Below are 24,860 nucleotides of genomic sequence, written 5' to 3'. Positions count from 1 at the left end.
TAGGAGGATGTATGTGTACATAAATATATATGTTAGTATGGGCATTTGTATGTTCATGTATACATAGACAGAGGGCACAGGATGAGTTGAATATGAAAGGATCATATCTAAAAAATAAAATTAAGAGGTGAGAGGAATTTATTGGAAGAAGAAAGCAAGTGATAGATTAGGGTAAATTGTCTGATATAAAAGAGGCAAGAGAAAACTGTTACAATGGAGGGGAAGAGCAGGAAGGTGAAAGGGAATGGGGCAACCTTATTCTCATTGAATTTGGCCTAAGGAGGGAATAACATGTACACTCAATTGGGTATCTTACTCTACAAGAAAATAGGGGGTTGGGGATAAGAGTTGGGAGGATAGAAGGGAGGGCAGATTGGGGCAGAGGGTAGTGAGAAGCAAGCATTTTTGAAAAGGGATAGGGTCAAAGAAGAAGATAGAATAAGTTGGGGGGGGATAGGATGGAGGGAAATATAGTTAGTCTTCCACAGAATAACTACTATGGAAATGATTTGGTTAACTACACATGCACAATCTATACTGAATTGCTTTTTTTTACATGCAACTGGGAAATAAGTGTAGCAGCAAGTACCCCAGCATACCCAGGGTGGCTGCCAACACAGGTTCTTAGATCTGCTTTTCTAAAGGGAGGCAACTCAAGGTGGGTTAACAATCTTGCTTTAATCAATTGAACATATCATTTACTTTGCTCAGGGGGAAAAGTCAGTACTCCAAATTTCAGAGTATATAGACAGGGTACAAGCAGAAGTTACAAGACAGAGAAACATTTCAAGCAGACAGGCCTCCAACTGTCCAACCATTACATCCATACCTAGTCAGCTACCAGAGAGGGAAGCATCAACATCTGGGTTTTTCAAAGCTGGGAGGCTCTCAAGGCTGCTCAGAGTCTCATCTGTTCAAATCACACAATACTTCTCAAAGTAAGCCCCAAAATAAAGTCTCACATCAAGGTTTATATAGCCTTCTCCAGCCTCAGAGAATGTAACAACCCTCTTGACCCACTGCCCAATCACAAAGTATCTCCTGAAAAAAAGGCCTCCCACCACAGGCTACAGGTGCATTTAAGCCTATCAAAGGACCTAGGGGCAGGGAAGATCTTACACAATATAATCTTAGAAAAATGGCAACAACATAAATTTACATTCCCATTACAGTATGATATACAGGTACTGGGGTTTAAAAACCCATCTTGCCCTATTAGAAAGTAAGGCGGGTGAAAGGGGAGGATATAAGAGAGAACAGATTGGGGGAAGGAGCACTCAGTAAGCTTGATACTTGGGGGTGGGTGTAGGGGAAAGATGGGGAGAGAAAAAATTGTAACCCAATATCTTATGGAAATGAATGTTGAAAATTAAAAATTAATTATTTTTTTAAAAAAAAGAAGAATCTAACACAACCTTATAATATCTGTAGCCCTAAAAGGTGAGGTACTGAATGTACATGATAAGAAATGACCTTTAAGAAGGCATTTAAATATGTTTCATTTAATTATCTTTAGGTCACTTTAAAAATAAGATAGCACCATAAAATGCGGGACTGGATGTATACACAAGTTCTTTTTATGATGTATAATTTGAAAATATTTCATGACATCAATTTTAATTCTCTGATTATGCCTACATATCTGCCATAATAGATTTGTTATTTTCCATGTCCCAACTTTTGCTAGTTTTAGTTTGACAAGGTGTAGCAGCAAGCACCCCAGCATCCCCAGGGTGGCTGCCAACACAGGTTCTTAGATCTGCTTTGCTAAAGGAAAGCAACTCAAAATGAGTTAACAAGATTACTTTAATCAACCAAACATATATCGTTTACCTAGGTCAGAGGGAAAAGGTCAGCACCCAGAACTTCAAAGTATACAGAGGTTACAAACATAAGTTACAAGAACATTTCAACAGACAGGCTTCCAAACTGTCCAACCATTACATCCATATCTAATCCCAGTTACCAGAGAGGGAAGCATTAACATCTGGGTTTTCAAAGCCAGGGGACTCTCAACAATAGCTACCCTGAGTCTCATCTGGTCAAATCACACAACAATTCTCAAAGTGAGCCCCAAAGCAAAGCCTCCCATCAGGGCTTATATAGCCTTCTCCTGGCTCAGAGAATGTAACAACCTTCTTGACCCACTGACCAATCACAAAAAACAAGCCTCCCACCACAGGCTCCAGGTGCACTTAAGCCTAGGGACAGGGAAGATCTTAAAAATGTACATTCCCATTACATAAGGGTGCTATAAATAAGGTGGGGTTGTTTTGTTGTTGCTTTTTGTGCTTATGTTTTAAATTTAGGAATCCAGATGTTACAAACTATCACGTTACTTGTCCAGACTATAACTCGTATTAAATATTAGGAAAAAAATGAGTTTAAATTGTGTGTTCTATTATTGGTCTGTCATGAATAATGAAGGCAAAAGAAATAATAGTGCTTAGACAGTTAAAGTCTTGTTGAATTCTAAATTACAGAATTTCAGAGCCAGTGGGGAGTTCATAGCAATCTAATACTACTTATACCATAAAAAATAAAATCCTCACTTGCATATCAATAAATGGTAATCCATTCTGTGCTTGAAGAACTCCAGTGAGAAGAAACCCCTTCCTATTCATGTGCTTAGGGCAATGCATAGAGTGTTAGACCTGAAGTCAGAAAGATGAGTTCAAATCCAGTCTCAGACACTAAGTAGCTATGTGACCTTGGGAAGTAATTTAATTTCTGCCTGCCTCATCTATAAGATTCCTTATCTATGAAATTGGGATAACAATAGAACACCTCCCAAGGTGAGAATAAAATGAACAAATGCTTATAAATGCTTTGCAAACCTTAAAGTGCTATATAAATTCTAGTCATTGTTGCTGTTGTAGTTGCAATTCTAGTAAAAGGGTTTGGGAACTGAAAAACTGGAGTACTTTACCCTGAGAGCCCTTTATCTTTTACTGAAAGAATAAGTGGGTGCTAACAAGTACTTTAGTCATCAGAAATTAGAAGAGAGCCATAAGGAACTTCTGACACAAAGAAAGCCCCTAAAACATAAGGTAAGTTATGGACAAGAGTAGTAGAAGATGAGAAAGCCCTGGTAGGCTTTTATCAGCACTACTAGAAAGAATGCCAGTCAGTTAGATCACAAACACATCAAAGTATCAAGTTATTTGTACATTTCTCTTTTTTTATTTGTTTATTTACTTCTTAACTATTTTTATGCCCTAATTCCCTCTTTCTTTCTTTTCATTAATTTAATATTTTATTTTTCCCCAATTTCATGAAAAACAATTTTCAATGTTACTTTTTAAAATTGAGTTCCAAATTCTCTCCCTCCCTCCCTCCTCTTGCTTGAGAAGACAAGCAATCTGATATGGGTTATACATCTGTAATCATATAAAACATATTTCCATATCAGTCAGGTTGTAAAAGAAAACATAAAACTAAATAAAAACCCAAGAAAAATAAATTTTTTAAAAAAGTATGCTTCAATCTGTATTCAGATTCCATTAGTTCTTTCTCTAGAGATGGATAGCATTTTTCATGATAATTCCTTCAGAGTTTTGTTGGATCATTGTATTGCTTAGATTATTAGATAAGTTATTCATAGTTCATAATCTTATAGTATTGCTGTCACTGTGTACAATGTTCTCCTAATTATACTTATTTCATTTTGCATCAGTTCATATAAGTATCTCCAGGTTTTTCTGAGAACATTTAGCACATTATTTCTTTTATCAAAATAGTATTCCATCACAATCATATACCACAAATTGTTCAACCATTCCCCAATTAATGGGCATCCTCTCAATTTCTAATTCTTTGCCACCATAAAAGAGTTGCTATAAATATTTGGGCATAGTTCCAAATTGCTCTGCATCAAGGCTGAATCAGCTCATAACTCCACCAACAGTTCACTGATGTGTCCATTTTCCCACATCCCCTCTAACATTTGTCATTCTCCTTTTGTGTCCTATTAGCCAATCAAATAGGTGTGAGGTAGCACCTCGGTATTGTTTTAATTTTCATTTCTCCATTCAATAGTAAGTTAGAGCATTTCATATAGCTATATATACCTTTGATTGCTTCTTCTGTAAATTGTTCATATTTTTTATCATTTGTCAATTGGATAATAGTTCTTATTTTTATAAATTTTATTCATTTCTCTATATATTTCAGAGATGAGAACTTTATCATAGAAATTTGCTTTGAAAATTTTTCACTGGGGGCAGCCAGGTGGCACAGTCAGTAAGAGCACTGGCCCCAGAGTTGGGAGACCTGGGATCAGTTCCGGGCTCAGATACTTAACACCCACACAAAATAACTGGCCATGTAACCTTGAGCAAGTTACTTAGACCCAATTGCTTAAAAAAAAATTATCATTGTTATGATTGCTAACTGTATTTCCCTCCATCCTATCCCCCCCATTTATTCTATTCTCTCTCATCCTGTCGCTCCTCAAAAGTACTTTGTTTCTGCCTTCCCCAATCCACCCTCCCTTTTATGAGTATCCCTCCTTTCTCTTATCTCCTTCCGCTCCTACTTTTCTATAGGGTAAGATAAATTTCTATTCTCAATTGAGTGTGTATGTTATTCTTTCTTTGAGCTAATTCTAATGAGAGTAAGGTTCAAGATTCCCTGACACCTCCTCCATCTTCTTCTCTACTGTAATAGTTCTTTCTTGCCTCTTTTATGCAAAATAATTTATTCATTTTTCCTATCTCTTTCCCTTTCTCCCAGTACATTCCTTTTTCTCATTCTTTAATTTTATTTTTAAAGATATCATCCCATCATATTTAACTCACATCTGAGCTTCTGTTGACATATACTCCTCCTAACTTCTCTAATAATGAGAAAGTTCTTATGAGTTACAGGTATCATCTTCCCATATAGGGATGTAAACAGTTTAAACTTATTAAAATTTTGTGATTTCCCTTTCCTGTTTACCTATTTATGCTTATCTTGACTCTTGTATTTGGAAGTCAATTTTTATATTCAGCTCTAGTCTTTTCATCAGGAATGCTTGAAAGTCTTCTATTTCATTGAATTTCCATTTTTTCCCCCAAAGGATTATACTCAGTTTTGCTGGGGAGGTGATTCTTGTTATACTCCTAGCTCCCTTGCCTTCCAAAATATCATAATCCAAGTCCTCCACTGGAGAAACTGCTAAATCTTGTGTTATCCTGACTATGACTTCATGATACTTGAATTGTTTGTTTGTTTGTTAGTTTTTTTTTGGGGGGGGGGTGCTTCTCCTTAACCAGGGGCTCTTGAATTTGGCTATAATATTTCCAGGAGTTTTCATTTTGGGACCTCTTTCAGGAGGTGATCAGCTGATTCTTTCAATTTCTATTTTGTCCTCTGGTTCTAGAATATCAGGACAGATTTCCTTGATAATTGCTTGAAACATCATGTCTAGGCTCTTTTTTTGATCTTGGCTTTCAGGAATTCCAATAATTTTTAAATTCTCTCTCGTGGATCTGTTTTCCAGGTCAGTTTTTTTTTAATAAGATGTTTCACATTATTTTCTATGTTTTTTTCTTCTGGTTTTATTTTATCATTTCTTGATTTCTCATAGAGTCATTAGCTTCCACTTGCTCAATTCTAATTTTTAAGGAATTATTTTCTTCAGTGAGGCTTTATGCCTCCTTTTCCACTTGGCCAATTTTTTTTTTTTGCTTTTTTTGGAGGGGGAAAGGCAGGGCAATTGGAGTTAAGCAACTTGCCCAAGGTCATAGGGCTAATAAGTTCCAATTTTATTTTTATGAGTTCTTGTCTTCAGTGAATTTTTGTGTCTCTTTTTTTCATTTGGCCAATTCTGTTTTTCAATGCATTCTTCTTCTCATTGTATTTTATACCTCTTTTACCAGTTGGCCTATTCTGGTTTTTCAAGTGTTATTTTCTTCTGTATTTTTTGTGCCTCCTTTACCAAGCTATTGACTCTTTTTTTTCTCATACTTTTTTGCATCACTCTCTTTCCTACTCCCAAATTTTCCTCTACCTGTCTTACTTCATTTTTAAAAATCATTTTTGAGCCCTTCCATGACCTGAGACCAATTTATATTTTTTTCTTGGAGACTTTGGATGTAGGAAGTCTGATTGTGCTATCTTCTTCTGAATATGTGTTTTATCTTCCTTGTCACCACAGTAACTTTCTAGGGTCATAATTTTTCCTGTTGTTTGCTCATTTCCCCAGTCTATTTCTTGGCTTTTAACTCTTTGCTAAAGTGGGGTTCTGCTTCCAGGGTGAGGTGCACTGCCCCAAGTTTCAAAGGTTTTGTGCAGCTGTTTTCTGAGATACTTCTAGAGACCTGCAAGCTTTCAGTTTTTCCAAAGTGGTATGACCTAAGGAGGGGTGTCTACTCCTCTCCTGGCCTATTCTCTGATCTGTAAGTGACCACAAGCATTCTTTTCTGCCCTGAAACTATGAGGAGGATCCCCACTCCACTGTGGTCACAAGCTCTGATGTACTAATTCTTCTCTTGACCCTGGGGTTGCCACCCAGGACTGAAACCTGGATCTGAGTATGGGTAAAGCAACAGAATCCTGCCCTAACACCAGCAAAAATAAAAAAAAAAACTCCTGTAATCTCCTTCTGACCAGCTGTTTGACTCTTTTACCACATGTGGGCTGAGAGCTCCAGAAGCAGCCACTGACACTGCTGATTCATTCACTGCCAAAGCCAGTTCCTGGGGATCTGGTTTGAGCTGGTATGGCCTGCACTGGACTGTGCTCCACTCTCACCTAGGTGCAACAGACCTTTCCTAACAAACTTCTAAGCTGTCTTGGGCTGGAATATTACTTCACCCCATCCTTTTGCATGTTCTGTCACTCCAGAATTTGCTTTAGGGCTTTAAGGTCTTTGGAGGGTATTTGGGAGAGAGCTCAGCTGAGACTTCTCTGTCATCTTGGCTCTGCCCTATACATTTCTCTTATCTATGCATTAGACTCTAAGCTCTTAGAGAAAGAGAACTCTTTCATCTTTGTATCCCCCTTAATGCCCAACCCTGTAGTAGGCATTTGAATTCTTCTGGAATTAATGAATCAATAAAAAATAAATACAAAAACAAATACAATATTTAACCTACTGTCACAGGTATTTTCATTGTTTTATATATAATATTTATAAATATCAAAAAACATTATAGAATATATCCTTAGGTGCTTTTGAGAAATTGATGAATATCCCCTGGTCTCTAGCCAACCAATGTTGGCGAATCTAATTTGTTAGGATGAACTATAACAAAGATAGAATTTCTAGAAGCTTCTAACTTCCACAGACAAAAGTTTAAACTCTGAGTTTATGTCTTCATTATATAGAAAAATCAAAAAGACTAAATAAAAGTAGAGGCAAGGTCTATTTAAAGATTTTAAATTTAACTTATCTGAAAGGAGGCTAAAAGGCTTAGGAAAGCTATCAATTTTCCAGATTCTAAAAAGAAACTCTATTCCTCTAAATCAGAATACTTAAAAGTATGAAGGGTTTAACTGGAAATCATTTCACCTATCAATCAAAGTATGACTTTGAGCAAGCAGCATTCAAATCTATATGTAAAATAGTGAGATATTTCTCCTTTCCCACTCATATTGAGAGAATTAGAAGAATTAATGGAACCTAGAAAAGAATGATGGAGTGTTGACTGGAAATTTGTAGAGAATAAAGAGAGAAGAAAAGAGTCAAAGAGAAGAAGAGATATGTAGGATAGGTCTTCACCTTGCATAGGAGAGATAACAGCAACAGATAAAAAAGACCCTAGAAACTTGTCTTCACTTTAAGTTAGAAACCACATGGACCAAGTCACTTATATGACTAGGACAAGCTGGAGGAATGGTAGAGATAGAAAGATACAGGCATGAAAAGGCAGAGAGATACAGAAAGAAAAAGACAGAGACAGAGAGCAACTGAAAGACAGAGAGAAACAAACTATTACATCCATCTTGACCATTAAATTGTCACAAAGTAGAGACAAAGCAAAATGTGTTGGGAGCTACCTCCAAAAGAACGATGTATCTGTCATGGGGCTAACAGCACCTCAGTGGCACAAATGATTCCCTATGCTGGTGGTAGTCCTGTAGACAGGCTGTTCACAAGCCTGTCATCCTTGTGCCAAAACTCTCAAAAGCTGCCTTCTCTTCTAATACTCATTAACAACCATTCTTAACAAATAGTCATTCAATCAATTAGGAATCTAAGATGAATTAATATCTGGTACATATATATTCAACTTATCCACAAGTATGCCATGAGAACATATGACACATTTTGTTATAATCTAAGTATATGGTTTATATGTGTTGCCTGTGTGGGTTATGTGAATAAATGAGATAGCTCAAACCAGAGACACAAAGAGAAAACAGAGACAGAGACAGGCAGAGGGAGAGAATGAAAGAGATAGAGAAATTCTCTGAATTCTCTAGAATGGTAAGCCGGGTACAGGGTCATGATAAGGTCCTTACTGGGGCACCAGCTCCTCTACATGTCAGCTTTTTCCCAGTCTTTCTCTCCCTTCAAGGATTTCTCCCTGAAGCCAATCTGGAACCATGTATCCTCACTGGAAGCTGGAAGCCAGAAGAACAAGGATCTCTCCTCTCCTAACCTCTTTCAATGAGGAAAATCCTATGCAAATGAGCATGAGCCCTGGTTTACATAAATATATGATAGTACTACATTTCCCTCATGTATCAGTATTGTTATGTCATTACAAAAGGCAATGTGGTTAATCTGGCACAAACTTTTCTAGATGAAGTTAATCTGGCTTTTAGTGGTCACTTCTTCCCTTTCTAAATCCTGACCAACCATTCACTTAGTAATTAATTTTAAAATTTTGTCCTGAATGGAAATCAATTTCTCTGGTTTACAGTTTTCAGATTCTACCCTCATTCCTTTTTTGAAAAAGGCTTCTCTTTTTGCTCTTTTCCAGTCATGAAGTGTCTTTCCTTTTCCCAAAAATTTTTCCAAGATGACTGAAGCAGCTGAGTAATTACATCTACTAGTGCTCTTAGGATTCTTGGAGTTCTTCAGGCCTGGTGCCCTGAAATGACTTAAGAGCAGCTAACTAGAGACCTCTATTTGTATGACCCACCAGCATCTCAAATTCAACATATCCATAATGAAACTTGTAACTTTTTCTCCAAAACTCAAGGCTGACTCAATGATTGGTGACTTCCTGCCTAGAAATGTTACATCATGTGGAGGTCCAGCCACATTATATATAATAGCTGTCACATATGCTTCACCTGCACACTGTACCCTCCTTTCCCCACTATCCATATCTTTTTCAAGTACTGTCTTCTTCTGAATGTAAGCTCCTTGAGAGAAATCCTGAGAACTTAGAATAATGCCTATTTCCTAATAGTAAAGTGCTTTAAAAAAGCTTTATCTATCAAATTGTATCCATTCTCCTATCAATTTTTGCTTATACAACTTACTCTCCAAGTCATCCAAACCTGAAAGCTCACTCATTTTTAACTTTTCATTTCTCAGCTCTGGGCCTTTTCCCTGGCTATCCCCCATGCCTGGAATCCTCTTCCTCCTCATCTACGCCTACTGCCTTCCCTAGCTTTCTTTAAGTCCCAACCAAAATCCCATCTTCTACTGGAAGCCTTTTTAATACTAATTCCTTTCCTCTGCTAATTATTTCCTATTTATCCTTTATATAGCTCCCTTTGTATATATATATTTGTTCACATGTTTTCTCCTTTAGATTGTAAGTTCCTTGAGGATAAGGGCAGTCTTTTGCCTCTTTTTGTATCCACAGCATTTAGCACAGTGCCTAATAAATGTTTTTTGATTGATTAATTTCTCCACTTCTATACAATCAATTGTCAAAGCTTGTTAATTGTATGTCTAAACATCTCATTTGTTTCTCTCCCTTTCTACTTCCTCTATCACTATCCCGGCTTCAGGCCTTCATCACCCCTCCCTTAGGATATTGTCATAACTTCCTTACTATTTTCTTTACTGCTAGTCTCTACCATCCAAAATTTGCACCTACTAGCCATTAATCCTTTATTTCTGCTAAAGCATGCTAAGTGTCACACTAGATAGAACATTGGATCTGGAGTCAGGAAGACCTGAATTCAAATACAGTCTCAGAAACTTATTAGCTCTGTGATACCAGGCAAGTCACTTAATCTGTCTGTCTCAGTTTTCCCATCCCCAGAACTCTGTAGTATATGTGTATAATATATATGTATACTTCACACACACACACACGTATTTACTTAAAAGAGTACATTTCTCTACCTCAGTAGAAAGAAAGTTACTTGAGGAACAGAACAATTTTGTAGTTGTATATTTATCCCTAGCAACTAGCCTAGTACACAGTAAATGATTGGTAAATGTTAGATGAACTGAACTAGATACATCAATTGGATAGCAGTATGCCAGCTCTCAAACCGTAGAAGGCAATTGTTTTAGGCAAAAAGGCCACAGAGAGAAAACACCTTTGTGGTATAGTGGCATTACCACCGGATTTGGAATCAGTGTCTTGGTTCAAAGCCAGGTTCTTGACATCTACTCCTATGTGGCCTTGGGTAAGATACTTTATTGCTCTGGGACTCCATTTCCTGATGTGTAAAACAAGAGGCTTCAAGTAGATAACCTCCAAGTTCTTTGTTAGCTCGATTCTGTTACCTCCCCTTTTTGTTGAGGGAAATTCATCCAGAAAACAAAAATGTTGATCTAAATTTTGTACTTTTCAGAGCCCAACTGAAAAGTAATTAATAATAATAATAATAATAATAACAACTAGTATTTATATAGCATTTTGTGGTTTGCAAAGCAGTGAATAAATATTATCTCATTTTATCCTCACAACAACCCTGGAAAGTAGGTGCTATTATTATCCCTATTTTACATTTGAGAAAACTGAGGCAAACAAGTGACTTGCCTGAGGTCACATAGCTAATAACGCTCATTAAGAAATGATGTAATTGGAGCTTATTATCTCTTGGCTATCCAAGGTTTGTTTCTAAACTGGGTGTCTGTGATTATGGTTTAATAGATAGATAACTAGGAGAGATATCGATATATATGTATATATGTATTTATTTGATAACAATTTTCAATATAATTGGTTTCCTTTACAATCACATATTTTATTTATTGCATTTAAAAGCATTTGTTCTGAGGAAGGATCCATGTGCTTCACCAGTATAACAAAACTGTCCATAACACAAAAAAGGTTATGAACCCCAACTAGGGGATAAGATAAGAGAAACTGCCCAAATGGTGAGAAAAAAAAGAACAAATGGAGAGAAAGTCTAAAGAGAAGGAAGAGCCTAAAGAGAAACAAAGGATATCTGACACTGGCATGACTCTTTCCTATTCATCCCCTCTCCACTCCTTACCAAGAGTCAGTAACCTATAGAAATGCTAGCTATAGAAATGCCACCTACCTCTTCTTCCCAAAACATTCAACAAAATTCAAGAAGCAAGAGGTAGAGTAAGCAATCTCATCAGAAGAAATATTCATTTGAATTTGGCAAATAGAGAGAGATTTGCAGGTGGTCCTTTGCCTCGCCAGAGTGGCCTGTAGGCAGAAATATTTAGTTTAGAATTTCCAGGAGGGAATTTGGACTTGAAATTATTTATTGCAATGACAATTTGGGGAGGCATCCTTCAGGATATTGAGAACAGTTGCTACTCAGTGGGAATTAGATTTCAGTTGGATAAATTCTACTTACTTTTGACCTTGATGTCTGGGAAAACATCTTTTATTTGTCTAGTCTGACCCCATTTCAGTCAATGAAAACATCTCCTCTCAGAGTTTATATGGTGACATTTTCAGTGTAATTTCGTTTTTACTGTTATCATTTTGATTCGATGTACTGTGTAAATCCATGAAATCCTGTATGATTCCAAATACGTGGGTTTAAAAAAAAAAAAACCGTTTCTGTGGCATTTAAAAAAGATAAGTCTCATTTTGTCATGTGGTTTTCCTGAATCAACTCTTGGCTTTGGGTTGCTCTGTTGAATCTGTTCTTGGCTTAGAGACTGGGATTTGATTTATCAGCGCTGTCTTAGCTATGATTTGTTATTTTTAATGGTTCCAGCCTGAATGATGTGTGGGCCATGATTTACCAGGTAATGTCAGCAGCTTTAGCAATGGCTGACACTTGCTCAACAGGATGCTGGGACGGGGGAGGGGAAGTGTGGAGGAAGAATCTAGTACTGTCAGCTTCAAAATGCTGGCAGGACACACGAAGCCTGCAATCACTTGGCTCTATTTATAATCTCTGCAACCAGCAGTGGATTGCAAGGTCACGGACAGCAAAGAGCCAGGAAGTTTGGTTATTATCCCTGTCATCAAAGTGCTATCATGTTTTGTGACATTTTCATCAGAATTCATTTTCTTTTGTTCAAGTAGGTCTAATGGAAAACAGGTTTATATCTCAGTTTACAAGATTATTAAATCTCTTTTCATTAAATTTTGTACCAGTTACGAAAGTTGTTTTGGTCATTTGCATCTTTTTGCTCTCTTCAATTCATCACTATTTGAAATGAGCTGTTTTTAGGTGAATGGAGTTTAGTTTCCTCACTTTCTAATTCATCAGTCAAGGCTAAGCAGTACTGTGCCCACTCTGGAGGCTGGCAACCCATGCTCATTACCATTGCCTGACTAGAAGTTTTGAAAGGCACAGTGATTGTGTATGGTCTACTGATTAATTTCTATGTCTCGGTTTTTCAAGAGCTTAATGCAGCATTTGAGTTTGTCTGATCTAAGAAGTTCATCAGTATCCTAAGGGTTTTCCATGATGGTATAGCATTCCCTGTCTTAATCATTCTTTGCAGTTAATTTTCCACTGCCAATGGAATGAAGCATATTGTGTGATAGTTCTGTCCTTTTCATATCTATTTTACAGAACCAAGTTTGAGGGCACCACAAAAGATGGGTAAGATAAGGTGAGAATGCAATTGCAGACCTCTATTTCAGTGGCTCAGAAACTTCACAGATTCCCAGTGTTGATAACTTCTGGCAAGTCACCACAGGAGCCCAGGACAATCTCAAAAGCCTACAAACCTCCTATTACTCTAATTAACACACCTGAATACTAGCCACTACCCCTGCTGAGATGTAGTAAGGCTGACTGATGCTGTGTAACCCAATGCCAGGAATTCCCAGAGCTGGTGATTCTTTACTTTCAATGATTATGGATATGTTTGTTGAGACAAAGTGGGTTTTTGAACTTTAAACAAACCTGAAGGAAATTATGCCCAGGTGCTTAATTTTTCACCATCAACAATCATTTGAGCCAGGAGGTCAATTTTGTTCATGACTATATAAATTATTACTACAGATCTAGGAAAATATAGTCAGGAGTAATATCACTGACTTCCCTCACATAAAGGTAACCTAACATTTTTGGTTAATCTAACAAATAGTGAACCCTTTTTGATGTCTGTAACTGGGATCTAAGGTACCTTGCAGAAGAATTGGTTGAGCCAGTAGATGCTGAAAGCAATAGCTCATTTATTTGCATGTTTAAAGGAAGGTCACATGGGTTAACTGAAGCCACATCAGGGTTGAGAGCATAGAGGAAAATGGAAAAGGCAAGGGAAAGATACTAAGGTTGTAACCAACCCCCCAAAAAACAACTAAGAAAGCAGTTAAAACCTCAAAAATAGAACAGTACCTATCCTCCAAAAAGAGTAAAAGGTGATAACTACAAAACATGATGGGAGATGGCAGAGAAAGGATACTCCTCGAGAGCCTGAAAGATGATGGTCTTCAGGCCAAGGTCAGAGACAAGAAAACAGAGTGGTTTTAGGAGAGTTTATTCCCAGGATCTTGAGTATCGGTTGCACTCAATGGGTGTGATTCCTTCATTTTCACTCCATGTCTCAGAGAAGCTCAGAAATACTAAAGTTGGATGGGAAATTTTTATGGAAAAGCAAGGTCTTATTCATGTAATTTCTGCATTAGTAGGGAGGCACCAATCATCTAGGAACATGAAAAGTGTGACCTTGGAAAAGTCCAGGAATAGAGATTTTGGGTAAAGTAGAAGAACAGAATTGCCCCAACAAGAAAGGCTCTTTTGGACTATAATAGTCTCCAGCAATCTGTTACATACCAGATGCTAGGTTATTTTCCTTTACCTTTCCCCCTGCCCCGTCTATTTCAGTAACAGAACTTGTTGGCTATCAGAAATTCTACATGGAAATGGCTAGGACTGATAACTTAGAGACTGAATATATTTTTTAAAAGTAGTTTTGTCAGAAAGAGGGCACTGGTGAATGCTGGAGAAAGGGAGGAAGATGACTTGCTGTTTTTCCATGGTCTCTCACAGGAGAGATATCACTTTAAACACATACTTGGGGAGACAATCCAGTGTATAGGTCACTGTACTTAGAATTAGGTCCCTAGAATTAGAGATCCAATCCACTTTACCACCTCTATGTCTTTGGACAAGTCACTTTACCTCTCTTTGTCTTAGAGATGGTTGGATTTGATGAGTTTTGAAGTCTTGGGTGTCATCTCTTTCTAAATATATGATCCTTCACCAAGAATGCAGGTGACTATGGCCTATATGGAGCTGAGAGCATGAAGCAAGAAGAGGAAGGAAGACATATAAAAGCTGCCTTTTCAAGCTCCCCTTTTAGTTAGCAGGGATCAGTGAACAAAAAAAGAACTTTGGGAGACACAGAGGCCAGAGTTCCCTTCCTATTTGAGACTATAAGTGATTCTGGAGATTTGCATACATATATTACCCTAACAGTTCCTTACTCAAGGATCTCTTAGGGGGAATATGGGGTAATGGAAAGATAACTGGTCTTGGGGATAAGTGAGATCTGACTTTGAATCTTGTTTCAGATACTTACTAGTTGTGTGGCTGTGGGCATATCACTGAACTGTTCCTTAATATCTTTGTCTATAAAACTAGAATCATACTGGTAGTTCCTACTTCACAGGCTTGTTGTGAAAACCAAATGAGATAATGTATGCTAAAAGCAGTTCGCAAACCTAAAAGTGTTGTTTAAATACCATTATAATGGGAGAACTAGTCATTGAGGACACAGCATGCACGATATGCCTGTGGAGGCTGGGTGAGTCTACTTCCAGAAATATGTGATAAAGAGACCCATTCCCTCCTATTTCAAAGAATGCTCAGGTTTTTTCTGACTATTTCCTATTAGCTTACTGCATAGCGATGAAAAGCCACTTCTGAGCCAGAACTGAGTGTTCATACAAAAGCCTCCAAATCTCTTCCCCGGTGGTAAGGCAAGTAGTACTATAAAACTCTACTGGGGGTGGGGGAAGGGAGGTGGGAATAATGATAAAGAGAAGGGAAAGGGAGAAGGGAGAGTAACAGGAAAGGGAAAGAAAGTGGAGACAGAAAGAGCAGGAGGAGGAGGAGGAAGGGGAAGAGGAGAGGAAAAGGGGAAGGGTAGAAGAGGGAGTGAGAGGATGAAGGAGGAGAAGGGTAGAGAAAGTTATTAATCTGTCCAAGAACCTTTTGTATGAACACTCGGTTTAATAAAGCTCAGCAACCAATTAAAAGGCTTTTTGTCACCACAGATGACATAGAAGGTACTGTGCATTCTCTGATGTGGGGTGGGAAAGGGTTCCTCTATCATGAATTTCCAGAAGCAGATTGACCATGCCTGCATATGGATATTGCTTATATTCTAAAGTCTGGGTTCCCCTATTATAATCATATATAGTCAAAATCACTTTGGAAAATCCCATAAATTATCAGACCTTGAATTTTTTCTCGTCAGATAGTTGTCCTTCTTTGAAGACAGGATTAATGTAGTCTGCTGAAGTTAAAAGCCTTTTCTCATCATTTGTTAACATTAAGCCTTATTTTTACCATTCTTATTTTCTAAACCTAAGTTCAGTCAATGTCTTTTCAATGCTCGCTAATGACTGCATCACTTAAAATTAGCTAGAGATGCCATTACTTTCTGATTTGGATAAAAATCTACCTTCACAGTGCAACTATCACACTGAGGAAGATGAAGATGAAGAAACAAGCAAGGAATCAGTTGGGGACTTTCTATCCAACACTGATGTTCAAAACAAACACCCATCTCCAGCTTTCATGTCTCTGCCTGGAGGAAGGAAGCAGCAGACCAGTTATCTACACACGATGAGCACCTGGTTCACCAGACCCTGGGCTGAGCATTTCTCCCACCATAAAGGCTTCCCCTGGGGTTGCAGAAATAGAAGGCGATCACAGTTTCCTTCTACCTGCAAGACATCCTGGTAGGCTCCTCCCCAGTGGCACTACCAACTGTCTAAGCACTCATGGAGATCAGGACCAAAGGAGAGGGCTGCAAAAAAATTAAGGGGAAAAACAAGAGCATGAAAGACCCCAGGAATTTTCTCAGACTGAATGAGTTTCAGGGTACAGCCTCCTGAATCCCAATTTGCTCAGCTCAACTGGGCTCAGTAGCAGGTACAGCTGTAAGGACTTAATAGCCCATTGTCCAAGGGAGCCATAAGCAGGTGTGTCCAAAACTGAATTCATATGAGATAAATGGATGTGTAATATAATAGCATGCTATGGTATACGCATGATCATTTGAGAAGGGAGAGTGTACTAGTACAGTACAGGGTTTTGAGACATATTTTCCATAGGAGCTGGCAATAAATTCTGAGAAACACGTAAAGAAGGGCATTGCAGGTCCAGCAAAGGTCTATGCAAAGGTGCAGAGGGGTGAGGAAATGTCAAATTAGGGTCTATCAAGCACTGGAAGGAGAGTCACATGAGCTCAGCAGGAACCAGAATGCAAAAGACTTTAAAACCTGATGTTCCCACATCACTATCCAGACCATGTGTACCAGTTTTACCATCATTCCTGCATGGTTCACAGTTTTAGGCAACTTATACATCTCCCCTTCCTCCTTGAAAATCAGCTGGCTGGCCTCATCCAACCCTTAATTTGCTTCAGAATGCCTTCATGAAGGACTCCACATTATAGCTCCTTCAAAAGCATTGGGGAAAAGTACAATCTGTACATTGATCTTGCTCTGTTTATCCATCTCTCTCATAGAGAAGGAAAATTCAGGAAAATTGCCAAGAGAAGTTTAAAAATGTTTCAAAGATGATGGGAGAGAAAAGTTAAATGCAAAAGGAGAAGAGATATAGGTCAAGATGACAAGTTAGAAAGGAGGAGATAAGAGAATAGAGTAGAAGATTAGTGTTTCGCTAAATCCTCCTCTGGCCTGTACAATTCAGCTCATTTTCATCTGTTCTTTGATGATGAGGTATGCCTAGAAATTCTTCTGGAAAAGCACTCAAGGAAAAAAGGCATAAGACAGTGAGGGCATAGGAATAATAATTACAGAAAAATGAAATGAGGAACAGTGAGTTTGGCACATTTCATGTCTTGTTCAAGTGTTGGCCCCCATTTGTGCCTGTTTCTTCCTGATATGAATTTTAGCATTGCCTCCTAAGGCCCCAGTGAGATTGATTGAACAACTCCCCCCATCCCACCAAAAAAAAAAAAAGCCTTGACTTGAAAAAAAGTCATAGGAGAAATTTTAATGAATACTTTTTTAAAATTATCTAGTCTAGTATCATTCCCTCATCTCAAATCCCTTTACCCCTTTCATTTTTTATTTCTTTTTCAGTAGAATTCAATAAAAATTATATCAAAAACAGAATAATCGATGTTACTTCTTATTGCATCATTGTCTTCTATCAACTACCTGCCTAGCATGAGCAATCTTTTTTGCTCTGATTTCATCATTGTAGCCCTAAGAACAAATAGCCTAAGAGCAAATAAAAAATGGCAACATACAAGGTTTATAGCCCTCACTCAGAAGATTGTAAAATAGAATACAGTCCTTGTAGAAATGGAATAAAATTACAACAGAATGGTTCCCATTTATTTTTCTACTGATTTGTCCCAAAGCTTGCTTGAGTAACTTTGAAGAAGAGCTTTAAATGATCACTTGTGGAATTTTTGTAATAAATCATCTTGGTCATTTAATTTTTCTCAGTGCTAAATTGGTGCAGGATTTGACAGGTTGGTTCATTTTATAAGCTTAGAGAAAGAGCATTCTATCCAGCTTGTAAATTTCCCTGCCTTTTAGCACCTATGCTGAATTATTAGTCAGTCAACAAGCTTTTTAAGTGTCTAGTATGTGCCGTGCACTGTGCTAAGCACTGGGAATGCAAAGAAAAACAAAAAACAATCCCTGCTTTCATGGGGTTCACAGTCTGATGACTGTGGGGTATCATGATATCATCATGAAAACAACTACCTAAAAACAAGATATACTGTAGGCAAGATAAACTGGGGGTAACCACAGAAGCAAGGTACTAGATTTAAGGTAGATCAGGAAAGCCTTTTACAGAAAGTAGATTTTTGCTGAGACTTGAAGGAAGCAAAGAAAGCTAGGGTTCAGAAATGAGGAGAGATAGTATTCTTGGTGTGGAATACTGTTCAGTAAAACTACGTGGATTTAGGAGATGGAGTGTCAAATGTGAGAAACAGAAAAGATGCCAGTGACAGGGGTGGCTGGTGGCACAGTGAATAGAGCACCGGCCCTGGAGTCAGGAGGATCTGAGTTCAAATCCGACCTCAGACACAACACAAAACCTAGCCATGTGACCTTGGGCAAGTCACTTAACCCCAATTGCCCTCCAAAAAAACAGAAAAAAAAACAACAAAAACAAACAAATTAAAAAAAAGATGCCAGTGTCATGGGATTCCAGAATACATGGTGAACATGGTGGTAAGAAAGGTATGAAATGACTAGAAAGTTAGAAGGGAATGAGGTTATTGAGGGCTTTGAATGCCAAAATGCCAAAGGATTTTATATTTGATTTGGGGAGTAACATGGAGCCACTGGAATTTATTGAACACAGGGATGACATGGTCATACTGGTGTTTTAGGAAGATCAGTTTGACAGCTGTACTGGAGTGGGCAGAGACTTGAAACAGAAAGGCCAATTAGAAAGTTGTTGCAATAGTCCAGGTGAGAAGTGACAAGAACTTTCACCAGTGTCAGAGGAGGGGAAAGGGGGATAATATATGAGAGTTATGAAGAGAAAATTGATAAGACTTGGCAACTGATTGGACACATTGGTTGAGAGAATGAGGAGTCAGGATAACACCTAGATTGTGAGCCAAGTAAATGGAAAGACTATAATACTCTTGACAGGGATGTCTAGAAGAGGGGAGACTTTTGGTGGGTAAGAGGGAAATAATGAATTCTGTCTGGGACATGTTGAGTTTAAGATGTCTATGGGACATCAGGTTTGATATATCCAATAGAAAGTTCAAGCCACAAACATGGAGGTCAGGAGAGAGGTTATAGTTAAACAAACAGATGTGATAATCAGCAGCATAGAGAGAATTGAATCCATGGAAGCTGATGAGATCTCCAAATGAAAGAATATAGAGAAGAGAAGGGGTACTAGGACAGAGCCCTGAGGGAAGTCCAAGGATAGCAAACACAAACTGGATGAAGATCCAGCAAAGGAAATTGAGAAGGAGCAGTCAAGTAGGAGGAAAACTGGGATTGAGAAGAGGAAATATAGAAGAGGTTGGTCATCAGCATCAAAGGCTGCAGAGAGTTCAAAAAAAGATGAAGACTGAGTAAAGACCATTAGATTTTGCAATTAAAGGATCATTAGTAACAGTGAGGACAGCAATTTCAATTGAATGATGACAGACTTCAGAGAATTAAGAAGAGAGTGAGAGTCAAAGTTTGGAATACATCCTGTTGCCAAAGGGTGGTCGTCAAAGGGCATTTCTGAGCAAAGGAGTCACACAATCAAAATGATCATTTAGGATGCTAAGTCTAGTGGCAGTACTAGATGAATAAGAAAAGAAAGAGATTGCAGCAATTTCAGTAGTACAGAAGAGAAGTGATAAGTAATCTGAACCAGTATAGTAGTTATGAGAATAAAAAAAAAGTGATGGAGGTCAAGGAAGATTTACAGAATTTAGTGACGACTTCAATGGGGCTCAGGGAGAGGGAGAGGGAAAGAGAGCAAGCAGTCTAAGGTTCCAAATCTGGGTAACGGTCAGAGATATGATGCTTCTAGTAGAATCAGGGAAATCAAGTTGGGGAATAGCTTAGAACGTGAAGTCAGTAAAATAGGAGATCTAAAAACATCTTACTCTGAGGTTAACAGGAGATTTCCTAAGTAGAGGCTATTCATCACACAAAAAAGTTGTTTTCACAACTCTGATAACTGTGGGAAAAGCTGGGGAAAAGTAATGTTTTTTACAATTCAACAATGGCACTTTAGGGTGCTAACTAACATCAGACAATCTTTCAGTTAGAAAATCTGGTCCATAGCCCATATTACCCATCCCAAAAGTAAATCTTTTAAATTATAGGGCTCTACACTGCTTTTTAGCTTTCCTGATTGGTGGATGAGTGAAAACACTTCAGACCACTAGGTCTAGCCTGCTTCAGACCATGCTTTCACATGCCATGGAGCCATTTATCAGAATTTTAGCACCTACATAGCACAGACATCTTACCATCTGCCCTGCCATCTGGCATGGACCTTCCCAGACCTCCTTTTTCCTGCCTATTTTCTACTTCTTTTTCTTGCTTTGGACATAATAATAACACTAATATTCCCATGGCTGCTGGAAAAGGAAAGATAATATACTGCCCTAAGGCTCCACTCACAATTCCTATGAATACCTATAACAAAAACTCTCTTTTCTGACCACTATTAACTTTTATGTGTCTACTCTAACCAATTTTCTAGGGAAAGAGGGAGAGAGCATTAGCCTTCCCAGGGGCAGCACGGACTTATATGCCAGATACCACTTTGCATACTTTAATTGATCAGATAAAGGAAACTTTTGTTCTTGGGAAACCAGGTAGGTGGGTTTGGGACTGGCTATATTATATTGGACAATTGTTCTGGACTGAGAAGGGACTTCCATTGATAAGGGAATCTCAGTGTTTTGTGGTGGATTTCCATATACTATTTGGTAATCCACATGAGCTGCTTTAAGTTTGATCCCAAGAGCACCGGCCCTGAAGTCAGGAGGACCTGGCTTCAGATCCAGCCTCAGACACTTCACACACACACACACACACACACACACACACACAAAACTAGCCGTGTGACCTTGAGCAAGTCAGTTAACCCCAATTTCCCTACCCTCCCACTCCAAAAAAAAAAGAAAGCAAAAAAAAGTTTGATCCCAAGAATTAGACAGGGTAAGAAAACTTGTGCAAATGTATTTCATTGGTTAAGAGTTATTTGAAGCTAGGAGGAGGAAAACATGGTAAAGATCCTTAAAAAGACTTTGATTAAGAAGTTTCAAAACTACCTGGATGCCTTACGTCAGGTAATCTGGCAGGACCACAGGACATGCTTTTCTATCACTATCTTTTGCCCTAGCCCCTTACACTAGACCTAAAGTCAGATTTCTCATTCCTCATTCCTATACCAAACTCTCTGCTACTATCAATACTATCTGTCTATACTACCATCTTTAAAACATTTTTCCTATTATCGATTGTCTCCCTGAATTCATCTCCTCCCTTTTAGATGACCATAGTACCTAGATTCCATTCTTCTTGTGTCAGGCAAATTAACCAGAACAAAAAGAAATGAGTCATGGATAGGTAAAAAGGTATTGAGGGGCCAGAGCCCTTGAGATCTCTGGAGGTGCAAGGATCCCAACAAAAAGGTCAGTGGAAGATGACCTGAAACCCAGGGAGTAATTTTTGGGGTCAAATTGGGATGACCTTTGTCTCATCATGGACCAGAGTATGCCTCCTAATGATCTAGAACTATGAAAATTGTCAGAAATACTAAAGAAGGAGATCTCAAATTCAATCCAGTATAGTCTGAAACCCATGAGACAATCTGTCACCTGACAATGAGGCCCTCGCCTGAAAGGGTCCCAAAAAACAGATGAAAAAGCAGGTTGTTAAAGGGACCGAGAATTCTTTGGGACCCAAATCTGCCTCAGATTAGGAGCAGAAGAGTTTTCTCTATGCCATCCAGACAAGAACTACAATCTGAATATTGAGTTAGAGAACTAAAAAAGAGTAAGACCTTTGTCATTTACATTTTCGCTGAAAATCAAGGCTTTCTACCGATACAGATTTTTAGAGTCTTGTGGAAGTTTATGTTTTTCACATTTTGCTTGTTTTAAAGAATTTCTCTGCAGTTCTGCCGCATTTCCAAGGAGGTTTCCAGAGAGGGCATTAATAGGCAAGCATCAAGGAGATAGCTCAAAGGAGAAATTTTGAAATGAGTTTCTGAAGAGAGATTGGGCAGAAGGTTGGAGTGCTTGACACAGTTCCTGGCATGTAGTAAGCGCTTAAGAAAAGTTTCTTGAGTAAATTAATGAGTGGAGATAAGGAGGCAATAGATGGTGGAAACGGCTGCTTATTTAGAACTCATATCACATCCCACCTAGATTATTAGGCATTAAGATTTCCTCTCCCTCCTGCTATTGTCAGACTGTGGGCTTTAATCAGGCAGAACCAGAACAGACAGAGAAGGTTGCATAATTACTGCTAATGTTGGCCTTTGGACTCCATTTGCCTCAGCAAACCTGATGCCTTTTGGTGATTAGAATTGCTTCAGAAGATACTCAAAGACTCTACATTGCAAGGGGAGTAACATGGATACCACATAAACCTTTCTACAATTTCTCATTCACTTGATCAGATGCTAGGTTGTCAGGAATAGCATGAAACTGTAATAAAAAATAATTTTTCCTCCAAAGAGGACAAAAATGTAATTGCTTTGGGAAACAGAAGTTGAGAGTATTTGCTGATTGTCCCTCTTTTTAGGCATCTAGTTGTTTAACTTGAAATCAAGGAGATTTTATTTCAAATCTCTGTCTCAGATATTTACTAGCTGTGTGACCCTGAGCCAGTTCTTTAATCTCCTATGCCCTCAATTTCCTCATATGTAAAATATGCATGACAAAAGTACCTACCTCATAGGTTTGCTGTAAGTGTAAAATGAGATAATGTATGTAAAGTACTTCACAAATTTTAAAGCACTACATAAGTGTCAGTTATTATTATTTTAGCCTACATCTTAAGTTATCCATTTCATCACTGCAATGCATGTGATTAATTACTGGCTGGCTGTGGAAAAGCAATTCAGAGTCAATGAGAGATTAACTTGATTAAAGAAAAACTCAAATCTAGTTTAGATAGAACAAGAACCAGAATGGCCCCATTACATTTTTTAAAATCTCATTGGTTTCACTTTACTAGCAGTAAAGTTTTTAAAGTTGTATGTTTATTTCAGAGGAAGCGGGGATAAATGGAAACATAAACTTGTATCTTTTCCTCTAGGAGATTAGATTAAGAAGAAGCCAGGATAGAAGAAAGGATGGTGTAAATGAATAGGGAAAAGAAGAGACAGACCAAATCTGAAGAACTCTTATGTGGAAGGAAAAAGTCCATGACAGCCCACCAGGTCACAATTATTGCTGGATCCAAAAACTAGCAGGTGACCCCCTGTGGTACCACTTCTGTATGATTTCATTTTATTTTATTGCTTCTCAACAGGCCATGCCACAAAATGAACAATCACATGAATGTTATTTGTAAACAAAGTACCCAAAACAATTTTCCCTATTTCTATCTTCCCACACACAATCATATCCCTTTTTTCCCCTAGACTTAGGTCATTTATTTGTTTGTTTGTTTTGAAATTGAGGAAAGATTAGAACACAATGTCTATTTCCATTACCTTTAAAAACTGAACCAATAAGATATACTTCCAACTGAGAAAGTATATTGTAGAAGTTGGTGTTAGTGATTTAAAGCAATGAAATGAAGACTGGATCAATTAAAATTGCTTTATAATAGAAAAAAAATCTTATTTGCAAGAAAATTCTGCACAGTAACAGGAATCAAATTCTGAAAGCTCATGGAAGCATGGAAAGTTTGTTCCTTTGTCTAAAGGAAGATCTTCATTTCATACCAGGATAATATAAAATTTGAACATGGTTAATACATGGATCTTTCCATTAATAAATCCCATGGGGCCATCTCTTTGAGAAAGTTCTGACATCTTTGTCACTGGGCTATATTGGTAGCAACTAAGAAGACAAAAAAAAAAACAGCTGCACTCTAAGGATAGTCAATCAGGGAAAGAATAAAGACAGAAACAAGTAGAAGGCAGCAGAAAACAGACATGTCAGGCATCAGATGGATCTGCTGGGGTCCCCATGATCCTCTCTCCTCAGGCCTGCTCTAGATAATGCCTTCAATTGGTTCTCTGGAATTGTGGTCTATAAGGTCAAAAGGGAAATGTTTAGGGTTAAAGTGCAATTTCTAACTATCTGACGGCTTCCTACTTTTCTAGACAACTCATTATCTGACTTTTCAGCAGGGTCCTTTCCTTCCTTGTTGTCCTAATATAGGGTTTAGCTAAATGTTATTTGCCCCCCATCCCTCCAGTATCCTGTTATTCTTCCCTGAAGAAATCAGTTCTGCTTTCTCTGACTTGAGATAATGCTGGGGAGCTGGGGAGCTGGGGAGGGGGCAAAATTAATGCTGCTTACCCTGACAGTGTTGGATAGTATAGTACAGCCAGGTAGTCATTTCATTTCTCTTTTTGAGGTCCTGTGATTTAGATGTAAAAGTCCAGAAGAGATAGAAGACAGTCTCTACTTGGATGAGGTGGTAATGAGTTTGCAACTGTGAAACTTATCGTGGAGAAAACAGGACATCATAATGTAAAATAAACTGGCTCTTCAGGGGGGGAGGGACCAGTGTTCAAATTCTATTACTTACGACCTAAGTCAACTAAGGTCTCAGGGCTGCTATTTTCTTTTTATAAAATATGAAGTTAGACAAGATGATTTCTAGGGTCTATCCAACTTCTAAATCTATGATCTGATAATATAATAAAATTTTTGAAGACTTGTAAAAAAAAAAAGTCAGGCAATC

Source organism: Petaurus breviceps, unplaced genomic scaffold (assembly GCF_028583685.1).
Source record: "Petaurus breviceps papuanus isolate PSGF00001 unplaced genomic scaffold, PetGlider_PUasm1.0 76, whole genome shotgun sequence".
Classification (NCBI taxonomy): Eukaryota; Metazoa; Chordata; class Mammalia; order Diprotodontia; family Petauridae; genus Petaurus; species Petaurus breviceps.
This window is presented reverse-complemented; position numbering follows the sequence as displayed.